Here is a 14,136-nt window from a genome sequence, read left to right as displayed (position 1 = left end):
GCGTAAATTCTTCCTTTAGCTTTTGGTATAACTTTTTAGTGAAGGTATCTGGGTCTGGATTTTTGGAAAGTTTTTCATTATAATTTTAATTCCCTCAAAATTATAGGCAGTAGAGTTTTATAAGACTACTCAAATTATCTATTTCATATTGAATGAGTTGTGGTAACATGTAGTTTTCAAGGAAATCTCCTTTATTATTATTATATTTATTTCCTCTAAGGTGTCCAATTTATATATATAGAATTGTTTGTAGTATTCCCTTATAATTATTTGATTCTGTTATAATTCTTATTATCTTATAATTCTTTTGTTATCTCAATATTTTATACTGTATGATAATTAATGTCTTCCCTATATTTTCTTTATCATTTTTATCGGTTGTTTCAAAAACTAGCCTTTTGTTTTTAATTCTTTTCTCTATCATTTTCTCTTTTCAATATCATTGACTTCTTCTCTTTATTATTTTCTTCCTTCACTTATTTTGGGTTTAGGTTGCTCCCCTGTTTTTAGATTCTTGAGACAGCAGCTTATATTATCTACTTGATACTTTTCCTCTTTTCTTTTAAGCCAGGATCTCACTCTGTCACCCAGGCTGCCCAGCTAATTTTTTTGTATTTTTAGTAGAGGTGGGGTTTTGCCATGTTGCCAGGCTCTTTTTCCTCTTTTCTAATGTAAGTAATGCTACAAATTTTCTTTCCAGCACTGCTTTAGCTGCATCTCACAAATTTTGAAATGTTATGTTTTTGTTTTCATTTAGTTTACTGTGTTTTTAAAAATGTCCCCAGACTTTCTCTTTGATTCATGGATTATTTAGAAACACATGATCTGTTTTTCAAATGTTAGGAAAACTTTTTGATTGTTGTTGTTGTTATTGATTTCTATTTTGATTTAATTGTGGTCAGACAACACACTCTGTATGTTTTCAATTCTTGTATATTTGTTGAGGTTTGTTTTATGGCCCACGATATGAACTACCTTGATGTATGTTCTATGAGAGTCTGTAAAACATGTGTATTCTGCTGTTTAGGGGAATAGTCAACAAAATTTTATTTGTTGCTCTTGGTTGATGATACTGTTGAGTTTTTTCTATAGCCTTGCCAATTTTTTTTTGTTTGTTTGTTTGTTTGTTTTTGAGACAGAGTCTCGCTCTATCGCCTAGGCTGCAGTGCAGTGGCGTGATCTCGGCTCACTGCAAGCTCCGCCTCCCGGGTTCATGCCATTCTCCTGCCTCAGCCTCCCGAGTAGCTGGGACTACAGGCTCCCGCCACCACGCCTGGCTAATTTTTTGTATTTTTACTAGAGACGGGGTGTCACCGTGTTAGCCAGGATGTCTCCATCTCCTGACCTCTTGATCCGCCCACCTCGGCCTCCCAAAGTGCTGGCATTACAGGCGGAAGCCACCACGCCCAGCCTTTAGTCTAGTTTTTATGTCAATTGTTGAAAAAGGGGTATTGAAGTTTCCAGCTATAATTGTGGATTTATGTATTTCTCATTTAAGTTATATCAGTTTAGGCTTCATGGATTTTGAAACTGCTGCTGATATGGCACATATACATTCAGAATTACTATGTCTTCTTGCTGTATAGACACTTGTGTAATTACGGAATGTTCCTCTAAAATAATCTTTGATTCGAAGTTTACATTTTTGCTCTTCTAAAGATACATATTTTTAAGTGAATTTATTGTTTGCAGAATAGAGTTGTGTCATGTTTTCTTATCCACTGTTTCATAAACGTCTTTTAATTGGTCTATTTAGACCATTTACAATAATGAGATTGTCAGAGGCATTTGAACCAGAGCAGTTCCATCTTGAACAGGGGCTAGGCAGAATGAGGTTAAAGCCTACTGGGCTGCATTCCCAGGAGGTTAGGCATTCTAAGTCACAGGAAGAGATAGGAGGTCAGCAAGCGATATGGGTCATAAATACCTTGCTGATAAAACAGGCTGTAGTGTAGAAGCTGGCCAAAGTCCACCAAACCAAGATGGCAATGAGAGTGACCTCTGGTCACTCTCACTGCTCATTATATGCTAATTATAATGCATTAGCATGCTAAAAGACACGTCCGCTAGTGCCATGCCAGTTTAAAAATGCCATGGCAACATCAGGAAGTTACCCTATATGGTCTAAAAAGAGGAGGAAACGTCAGTTCTGGGAATTGTCCACCCCTTTCTCAGAAAACTCATGAATAATCCACCTGTTGTTTAGCATATAATCAAGAAATAACCATAAAAGTGGCCAACCAGCAGCTCATGCTGCTGCTCTGCCTATGAAGTAACCATTCTTTATTCATTTACTTTCTTAATGAACTTGCTTTCGCTTTACTCTATGAACTCAACCCAAATTATTTCTTGCACAAGTTCCAAGAGTCTTCTTTTGGGGTCTGGACTGGGGACCCTTTCCAGTAACAAGATGAGAATGTAGAAACTTAAATCTGCCATTTACTTTTTGTTTTCTGTTTGTTCTTTCTCTTTTTCATATCAATTTTCTTATTCTTGCCTCTCTACAAGTTACTTGAACATTTTTAGAATTCCATTTGATTAATCTAGGGTGTTTTGAGTGTACTATTTTGTGTATCTTTTTAGTGATCGTTTTAGGCATTACATTACACAGATATTACTTATCAAAGTCTACTGGCATCAGCAATTTACCAGTTAGAGTGAAGTTTAGAAACCTATCTCTCTCTCCCATTTATAATATTAGTATAGTTGTCCTAAATTAGTATAGTTGTCCTAAATATTTTCTCTACAGATATTGAAAGTCAGACACTTAAAATTTTATCTTCAATAGTCAAAATATAACTTTAAAAATTTAAGAAAAAATAGGACAGCTTATTGCATTTACTCATTTTTTTTATCATGTTCGTTCCTTTCTTCTTTTATACTTTTCTTTCCATTTAGGGAACTTCCTTTAGGCATTTTTTTAAGGTAGTTCTCCTTGCAACAAAATAATTTTTTCTTCATCTGAGAATGTCTTGATTTGCTACATGACTGAAAAATATTTTCATTAGATGTGGAATTTTAGTTTGACACTTGTTTTCTTTTACTGCCTTTTAATACCGTGCCACTTCCTTTTGGCCTCCCTGATTTCTAATAAGAAATCTACTGTTTTCCCCTATGGATAATGTGTCATTTATCTCTCTCTGGCTGCTTTATATATTTTCTCCTTGTCTTTAGTTTTCTGAAGGTTGACAATGAGGTGTTTTAGCGTAAATTACTTTAGGTTCGTCCTATTTCTCATTGAGCTTCTTAAATCTCTGGTGTTTTTTGGGTTTTTTTTGCCAGATTTGGAAATTTTTCCTCCATTATTTCATTGAACAAACTCAGAGGACCACCTTCTTTTTTCTTTCCTTCCGAAACTTTGATGACACAAATTTTAGATCACTTATTACAGTCCCACAGGTCACGACTCTGCTTATTTTCTTCAGTCTATTTTCTTTACATTGTTCAGATAATTTCTATTGTTCTATCTTCAAGTTGAATGATTCGTTCTTATTTTTTCTCTATTGTGTTGTTGAACCCATTCCCTAAGGCTTTTATTTTCGATTTTTCATACTTTCAGTTCAAAAATTTGCTTGGTTTTTTATAAGCTTCTATTTGTTTGCTGAGACTTTCTATTTATTGTTTGTTTGTTTCAAGCAAGTTTATAACTGCTGACTGAAAAATTTTTTATCTTGGTTGTTTTAAATTCCTTGTCTAATAATTCTAACATCTATGCCATCTCTTTGTTGACATTTGTTGACCTGATAGCTGGGGTGGCATCAGAGGACTCAAAGTAGAGTCTCAAAACTTTTACCACTGCTCAGCAATAACAAAGCCATAAGATCTTAGAATGTGGAACATTATTAAGATAAAGAAGAAAAGTATATAATGATAAAAATGTTCCAGTTCATCAATAATCTTATTAATATTAATTTTGCATGTACAAGTATTAATAAGAGCTCAAAAATATGTGAAACAAAACCAAGAGAAAATAAGCAGAAATAGAAAATTCACATTTGTAATTGGATACTTCAACATTCCTCTCTAAGTAATCAATACAACAAGTAGACATAAAATCAATAAGGATTCAGAAGTCCTGAGCAATATTATCAACCAACTTGATCCCACTGATATTTATGGGACACTCCACATGAAAATAACAAAGTGTATATTCTTTCTAAGCACAATTGGAGCTTTCACAAGCTGGACCATTTTCTGGACCATAATACAAACCTTAACAATTTTAAAATGACTAAGATGATGCCATTTTTTTCACCCTAAGGGAATCAAACAAGAAATCAATAACAGAATGATATCTGGAAAATACCTGAATATTTTGAAAATAAAAAATACAATTCTAAATAATATATTGGTGAAAGGAAATTGTTGAAGAAATTAGAAAATATTTTTAATTGAAAGAAAATGAAACAATATAGCAAAATTGTAGGATGTAGCTAAAACAGAGCTTAAAAGAAAGTTTATATCAATAAATGCATATATTAGAGAAGAAATATCTCAAATCAATTTTCTAAGCTTTCATCTGAAGAAATCAGAAAAAGAGGAACAACTAAAACCCAAAGTGAGCAGAAAAAAAAATAAAAGTACAGTAAAAATCAAGTAAATTGATAAGAAGAATTAAAGAAAAATCAAGAAAACCAAACCTGGTTATTTGAAAAGAATTTTAAAACTTTATAAACCACTAGTCAAAATGGCACACACACAAAAGTAGACAGACTTACCAATATCAGCAGTGAAAGAGAGAGTATCATTAAAGACTTTTCAGCCATGAGTAGGATAATAAGAGCCTATTATGAAAAGTTGTATGCCCCAAAATTCAACAACATAAATGAGATAAACCAATTGCCTGAAAGATAAAAGCTCCCAAAGCTTATATAAAAATAAGCAGATGAACTGTATAGATTTCTATTGATAAATGACATTAATCATAGTTAAAATCTTCCAAGAAAGAAAACTCCAGGCACTAATGGCATCGCTAGAAAATTCTACCAAATATGTTAGAAGGAAATAATGTTAATTCTACCAAACTTTTCTAGAATATAGAAGAGAAGGGAGCATCCCAATGCATTTTATGAGACCAGAAAAATCCTGAGCAAGTCATTACAGTAAAAGAAAATTACAATCTAATATTACAGATATAACCTAAAAATTAGCAAATTGAATTCAGCAGTATATCAAAAATATACTAGTGCTTATATTAAATGTAAAACATTACAATACTCCAATTAAACGACTAAGATAGATATGTTTAAAAAAATAAAATCAATATACATGCCACTTATAATAAACACATTTTAAATAATACGTGGACACATAATTATTTTTAATAATTTTAACTTTTATTTTAGATTCAGGGGTTAAGTGTGCAGGTTTGTTAACGTGAGTTTATTGTGTGACGCTGAGGTTTGGGGTATAAATGATCCCACTGCCTAGTAGAGAGCATAGTAGCCAACAGATATGGTTTTTAGCCCTTTCTCCTTTCCCTCTTTCCCCACTCTAGTAGTCCCCAGTGTCTATTGTTTCCATCTTTATGTCCATGTATGTCCAGAGCTTAGCTCCCACTTACAAGCGAGAATATGCAGTATTTGGTGTTCTATTCCTGTGTTAATTTACTCAGAATGATGACCTCCAGCTGTATCCATACCACTGCAAAAGACATAATTTTATGCTTTGTTATGGCTGCATAGAGTTCCATGGTGTATATGTACCACATTTTCTTTATCCAATCCACCATTGATAGGCATCAAGGTTGATTCCATGTCTTGGTTATTATGAACAGTACTGCAGTAAACATACAGGTCCATGTGTCTTTTTGGTACAACAATTTCTTTTCCTTTGGATATATACCCAGTAATGGGATTGCTAAGTCGATGGTAGTTCTGTTTTAAATTCTTTGAGAAATCTTCAAACTGCTTTCCACAGAGGCTAAACTAATTTATATTCCCACTAACATGTAAGTGTTCCATCTTCTCCACAGCCTTGCCGGCATCTGTTGTTTTATGACTTTTTCATGATAGGCATTCTGACTGGTGGGAGGTGTGGTTTTGATTTGCATTTCTCTGATGTTTAGTGATATGGAGCATTTTTTATATGTTTGTTGGGCACTTCTGTGTCTTCTTTTGAGAAGTATCTGTTCATATATTTTGCCTACTTTTTAAATGGCTTGTTTGGTTTTTGTTTGTTAGATTGTTTAAGTTCCTTATAGATTCTGCATATTAGACTTTTCAGATGAATAATTTATGAATATTTTCTCCCATTCTGTAGATTGTCTGTTTACTCTGTCGATAGTTTGTTTTGTTTTGCAGAAGCTGTTTAGTTTAATTAGGTCCCACTTGTCAATTTTTGTTTTTGTTGCAGTTGCTTTTGAGGGCTTAGTCATAAATTATTTCCCAAAGGCAATGTCCAGAATGGTATTTCCTGGGTTTTCTTCTAAGATTCTTATAGTTTGAGGTCTTACATTTAAGTCTTTACTCCATCTTGGGTTAAATTTTATGTATGGTAAAAGATAGGGGTCCAGTTTCATTCTTCTGCACATGGCTAGCCAGCTATCCCCTCCCTGCACCACTGATTGAATAGAGAATCCTTTCTCTATTGCTTACTTTTATCAACTTTCTCAAAGATCATATGGCTGTAGGTGTGCAGCTTTATTTCTAGGTTCTCCATTCTTTTCCATTGGTCTATGTGCCTACACAGAAATTTTGAAAGAAAAAGGATGGACAAAGGAGCACCATACAAGCACTATCCAAAATAAAGCTAGTGTTGCTGTATGAATAGCAGACAAATTAGGTAAGAAGCATAACTATAACCAAGATTCACATACTATAGTAAGAGTCAATATGTCAGATGATATAAAAATTATATATCTGTTTGCCTGACCAGTATGAGTTAAAATATGTAACTAAAAAGCAAGAGACAAATTTATAATCACAGTGGGGGCCTTTAACTTCTTGCTTTTAATAAGCAGAAAAAAAACAGAACAATAATCAAAAAGGATATAGAGGATCTAAACAAAACCGTATAAAATGTTGTTCTAATTTTTATGTATAGAACACTGCAAACAACATTAGAAAAGATGTATTTTTATCAAATGACCATATATGCTGAGATATTAAAGCAAGCTTCAATATCAATTTTTTAAAAACTGAATGTGTTCATAGGGTGTTTTGACAACAGTGGAATTAAGTTAGGCATCAAAACAAAGTAGAAAAGGTAACAAGAAACACCCCTACATCCCCATGTGCACACACACCCCCCCAACACACACACACACACACACACACACACACTACACATACATCATTTAGAAATAAGCTATGGGCTAAAAAACTGAAAGATCACAAGAATTAGAAATATTGAGACCTGAATGTTAATATACATAGTATCTATTAAAATTTTTGGAATGCAACTAAAATAGTGCTTAGAGAGAAATATAGTCTTAAATGTGTACGAGACAAAAGGCTAAAACTCCACAATTGAAATGTCCATCTTGGGAAATATAAATTTAAAAAACAAGCAAACAGCAAGTTAAACCCAAAATAAGTATAAAGATTAATACACAGATTAATAAAATTAAAAAACAAGCATTCAATATGCAAAATCAACAAAATTAAAAGTACGTTTTTTAAAAAAACTAATAAAAATTAGGAAATCTCTAACAGAATGGATTAAAAAAATGCTAACAGTAGGAACTAAAACTATCACTGTAGAACTCATGAATATTAAAAATTCAAAATTAGGTATTATGAACAATTTTATACCATTAATGAAATGGCTTAATTCCTAATAAAACACAACCTAACATAAACAACACAGGAAGAAATAGAATTTGTAATTTTAAATCTTTCACCTTCCAAAAAAATTTCTAGAGCAAAAATAAAAAACACCAGTTTCATAAAAACATCCAGAGTTCAGGAGAAAAAGGACAAGCTTTCCAACATTTTTATGAGTTTAACAAAATATTTACATTAAAAACTTGACAAAGACATTCAAGGAAGAAAAACTACAGGAAGTCTCTCAAAAAACATAGATGAAAAATCTTATACTAGATATTAGCACCTTAATGCAGCAGTATATAAAAAAGGATAATACACACAAGTCAGTGTGACTATTTTAGGAATGTAGAGTTGGTCTAATATTTAAATTCAATTGTAATTAACCACCAGTAACAGAATAAAGATGAAAACTCATATAATTAACTCATTAGAATTAGAAAATACCTTTTATAAATGTATCTTTCCACAATAACACTTAGTAAACTAAAAATAAAAGGAAACTTTCTCATAAAGTATCCACAAAATATTTCAGCACACTTATATTTAATGGTGGAATATAGAAAGCTTTCCTCCTGAGATTCAAATTAACATAAGAATGCCTTATCACCACTTCTACACAACATTCTACTGGTAGTGTTAACCAATGAAATTAAGAATTATAAGTAAGTAAAATACATAAATTTTGGGGGAAATCCCAAACTCCATTTTTAAGATAACATGATTTTATATCTAGAATATTCATAACCAAATTTAGTGAAAAATCATTAGACTTAATAAGAAATTTAGCCAGCCTTATGGATTAAAAAATCAATATAAAAAATTGCATTTTCTAATACCACAACAAATAATCAGACAATTAAATTGTAAATAAATACAATCTAAAATGGTAAATCCGAAAAAAGGAATATCTCAAAAATTTGCAGTGTCTACACAATAATCTATAAAACATTACTGAAATAAATAAAACGAGGAAAGATATACCATATTCATGGATTAGAAAACCCCATACTATATACATGTTAATTCTCCCCAGATTGACTCATATATTCAATAAAAAGTGCAGTAAAAATGCAAATAGTTTTTTTCCTTCAGTTGACATTTGACTTTTCTAACAATGTATACTGGAAATGCAAAGGGCCAAAAATAGGGAAGATAATCTTGAATAAGGAAAGTGAAGCTGGAGGACTTTCCAGACTTATAAAAAGCCACAGTAATCACAGTGATGTTCTAATAGACTAATACACCAAAGAAAGAAAACATAGATTCAGAAGCAGAGTCACACTTAGAATGATTTGAATCATGACAAAGATTACATTGCAGTGCAATGGGGGAAAGGGTGGTCTTTTCAATAAATGGACCTGGGTCAAAAGAAAAATATATACATTAATGCCCACCCCACACTATGCTCAAAAATAAATTCATGATGAATTATAGATCTAAAAGTGGAATATAAAACCTTTAGAAGAAAACAGAGGAAAATATTTCATAGCCTTGATGTAAACAAGAATTTCTTAACAAGACCCAAGAGCACTAACAATAAAAGAAAAATATTAACAAATTGCAATATATATTAAGAATTTGTGTTATTTAAAAGACACCATTAAAATGAGGGAAAAAGCAAGCCATGGACCGAGAAAAGACATTTACAGAAACACATAAGTGACAAGACATAAAGACTCCAAAATATACTTTTTAAACAGCTAAAAATCAGTGAAAAGACAAAATTCATAGGCAAATGAGCAAATGCTTGAACCAGTACAACACAATAGAGGATAACAATGTGACCAATGTGGGAAATGTAATCACAACGAGACACCACTACACACTTACCAGAATGTCTAAAATTTATGTTGCTGAGGATGTGAAAGAATGGGAACTCTCATGTAGTACTACTCTCATGCCCTTTAGAAAACTGGTCACATCTACACTGAACATATGTGTGTCCTATCACTCAAAAATTCCAGTTCCAGGTATACATGTTTATCCCCAAAAATGTATGTATATACAACCCAATGATGTTCATGGGAACACTATTTGTAAAAGCCAAAAAGTACAAATTAGGCACTGGATATATGAATACAATCTACAGCAATAGGTAAGACTGGCCTGTTGCTACGTGCAATAAAGATGAATTCTACAACATAATGTTAAGTAAAATAAGTCACGCACACACACTAATCTTTCATGATGGTAGATATCAGAATAGTAACTGCTTTTGAAGGGAACGTACTGTGGAATGATATGTGTGTCAGGAGTACTTATGTTATGTAGGTTATTTTCTTTTTATTATGTTTATAATTGACAATTAAACATTGTGTATATTTATTGTGTATAACATGATGTTTTAAAATATATATACATGACAGAAAGGCTAAAGCAAGCTTATAAACATAAGCATTACCACATACCTTTTGTGCGTGTGGTAAGAACCCTTAAAAATCTAATCTCTTAACAATTTTCAAGCATATAATACATTGTTTCAGGTATACAATACATAGTTATCAAGCATCGTGTTGTACAATAGATCTCCTGAAATTTTTTCCTCCTATATAACTGAAATTTTTTATCCTTTGACCCACATCTTCCCAATCTCTCCCTACTCCCTGTCCCTGGTAACCACGATTCTATTCACACTTCCATGAGTTTGACTTTTTTAGATTCCACATATAAGTGAGTTCATGTGGTATTTGTCTTCTTCTTGGCCTGAATTGTTTCACTTAACGTCCTCCAGATTCACCCATGTTGTTGGAAATGACAAGATTTCCCTCTTTTTGAAGGCTGAATAGTAATCCATTGTGCATATACATCACATTTTCTTTATCCATTCATCTTTTGGGGAAAGTGCTGCCATACTTTCTCTACAGGTGACCATATATAAATAAAGTCACTGATCTGATGTGCATGCTCCTGTCCCCGGACTTCTGTATATTTGTGGAGATAATATTACAATCCTGGCCCTCCAAGCCATGCTGACCTAGCTAGAGGATGCTCAAAAACCCCTGTCCCATCTCCAAACTGTCTCTCTCTCTCTCTGTCTTTAATTTTATTACAAAAGATTACTATCTTAACAGCACTCCACCTCTGTCCCTCATCAACTGCCATTGCTTCTTCTGCTTTCACAAAATAGAAGCTTCTTAGAGACCTCCCCACACCACACCCAAGAACTGGGAAATTAGCGCAAAACTATCACCTGTGATAATGAACGACATCAGGCAAGGGAGAGCAAGCCACCAAAGTACACCCCAAATCTCTCAAATGACCAGATAGAGTCTGAGTTTTTCTTTCACAGTGTGTAAGCAGCAATAATCAGCAGAGATCCCACCATAACTTTCAGGACTTGAACAAATAATCAAGAATAAGCCACCTCTATTTTTCTTCTTTTGGTCTCCTAAAAAATTATTTATTTTCCTGCTAATCCTCTTCCATTCTGAAAAAGTCGCTTCTCCTCTCTGAGACAAAGACTTCTACCTCTGTTTTTGATCTACTGTCCTTCTCATGATCTAGGGTTATCCTCTATTAATTAATCCCTCTTTTCTTTTTATCTTCAATCTACTGCTTCCACTTCTCAAATGGCAAGCATGTTTACTCCGATTTCAATTAAAAGGAAAAATTTTGCATTTTTGTCAATAAAGCTGTAGCTTTTATCACATGTTGGAGCTCAAAATCTTTTATCTAATGCCTACTAGATATGCTTAATCTGCATGTTATACAGGCACTTCAAACAGGTTCATCAAGATTCTTGCAAAATTTCTGTTTGCCTACTCTATATAATGATGTTCTTCTCATTCGAGTCATCAGGTCATGTCAATTCTGCCTTCTAAAATATCTCTCAAATACATCTGGTCAAGTTCATCTGTAACTCCTTCAATTCATTTTTTTAACCTTCAAAAATGATTAAATTTGTTCAAAAACAAGTCCAGTTATACTCTGTTTACATATAAAACATTCCTTAAAAGGTTGGACAGTGAAAAAAAAGGAGAGACAAATATATACCAACAGATAGGTACAAAAAGAAATCAGAAATACTCTAGGGCATGCTTACTATAGTGAATTTAATTGATATTGTTCAATCTAGAAATATTATCATCTACTCAAGGGCCCATTGAATATGTATACAAATGGATAAAGTATTAGATCACAGGTCAACCCTCAAATCATTTTCAAAAATTTAAAATTATATATACCCCTTTAAACAAAACACAATAAGAAAAAAGTAAAATAGTTTTTTTTTTTTTTTTTTATACTTTAGGTTTTATGGTACATGTGTGCAATGTGCAGGTTAGTTACATATGTATACATGTGCCATGCTGGTGTGCTGCACCCACTAACTCATCATCTAGCATTAGGTATATCTCCCAATGCTATCCCCCCCCTCCCCCTACCCCACGACAGTCCCCGAAGTGTGATGTTCCCCTTCCTGTGTCCATGTGTTCTCATTGTTCAATTCCCACCTATGAGTGAGAATATGCTGTGTTTGGTTTTTTGTTCTTGCGATAGTTTACTGAGAATGATGACTTCCAGTTTCATCCATGTCCCTACAAAGGACATGAACTCATCATTTTTTATGGCTCCATAGTATTCCATGGTGTATATGTGCCACATTTTTAAGCAACACCTACAAAAAGAAATTTCATCTAAATAAGCCTTCAGTAAGTGTCAAAATTATTTACTAAGGAATACTTAAAAATAACTTTTGAAGAAATTACAGGTGAAAACACAAGACATGGCAAAAGCAGTGAGAAGAAAATCATAACACCCATTATTTTCAATACTAAATGAGGAAATCATGGGCATTCAACTCAAGAATAAACACAATGAAACAAACCTAAGGAAAACAGGAATTAATACAAATAAAAACAAGAATTTTTGTTTGTTTGTTTTATGAGACAGGGTCTTGCTATGTTGCCCAAGTTAGAACACAGTGGCTATTCAGAGGTACAATCATGGAACATGACAGCCTTGAACTCCTAGTCTCAAGTGATCCTCCTGCCTCAGCCTCCCAAGTAGCTGGGACTATAGGTATGTGCCACTGTACCCAGAAAAAACAGGAATTTTAAAAAGAAAAACAGAAAATCAGAATATGCAAATAAAACAAAGATAAATCAATTGAGGAATAGAAACAGACTAATAAAAGTAGCAATGACTTTCCTTTGTATCATAAAGACCACTTATGATAAGACACCTCATTAAGAATAGCACCTATAGTGCCTAAATTATTAAGAGCTAACTTCACAAGAAATATAGAACATTCATGTTAAAAGCAAGGCCAGGCACGGTAATTCATGCTTGTAATCCCAGGACTTTGGGAGGCCAAGGTGGGCAGATCACTTGAGGTCAGGAGTCCAAGACCAGCCTGGCCAACATGGTGAAACAGTGTCTCTACTAAAAATTCAAAAATTAGCTGGGCATGGTGGCTACTCGGGAAGCTGAGACAGGAGAATCACTTGAATCAGGGGAGTGGAGGTTACAGTGAGCCAAGATCATGCCATTGCACTCCAGCCTGGAAGACATAGGGAGACTTTATCTCAAAACACAAGCAAACAAACAAAACCTTAACTTGAGGACATAAGAGAAGATATAAATCAAAGCTGTGGCATATTCTTGAAAGAAAACAGCATTGTAATAATATCAGTTACCTTTATATTTGTTTTCTATGTTTGCTGTAACAGATTACTGTGAATTTTGTGGTTGAAAGCAACACAAATGTATTCTCTTAGAGTTCTGGAGATCAGAGTTTCAGAATGGGTCATAAAAATCAAGGTGTTAGTAGGCTGCTTTCTTTCTTGAGGCTCCAGAGGAGAATTCCTTCACTTGCTTTTTCCATTTGCTTTCCTTATAAAGAAGCAAGTGACAATTGCTATAACATTTGGCTCACCCAGATAATCCAGGAAAAGATTCGGGATATTTAATTTAATCACAGCAGAAAAATCCGTTACCATGTAAGGTAACAAATTCACAGGTTCTAAGGATTAGGACACGAACATCTTTGGGTGGTTATTATTCTGCCTACCACAACCTCTAAATTGATTTTAGAAATTGATTACAACTCAATTCTTTTTTAACTTGACAGAGTTATTCTAAAATATACCTGAAAACTCAAATAGGAAAACTAATTCAGAAATTTTTTGAGGATTATAAAAAGAAAGGACTTTCACTGCTAGATATGAAAATATATGACACCATAATAATTAAAGCAATGTAGCAGTAGTATAAGAATAGATTTTAATACATATATGTATATATGTAATTAATATTATAGTACCTGATAAGAAGTGACATTTAAGATCTGAAGGGAATGGGCTGATTATTCAGTAAATTATGCTTCAAGAATAGGTTAATTATTTGGGAAAAAAAGTTGGGATTAAAG

Source organism: Pongo pygmaeus, chromosome 11, assembly GCF_028885625.2.
Source record: "Pongo pygmaeus isolate AG05252 chromosome 11, NHGRI_mPonPyg2-v2.0_pri, whole genome shotgun sequence".
NCBI classification, from domain to species: domain Eukaryota; kingdom Metazoa; phylum Chordata; class Mammalia; order Primates; family Hominidae; genus Pongo; species Pongo pygmaeus.
This window is presented reverse-complemented; position numbering follows the sequence as displayed.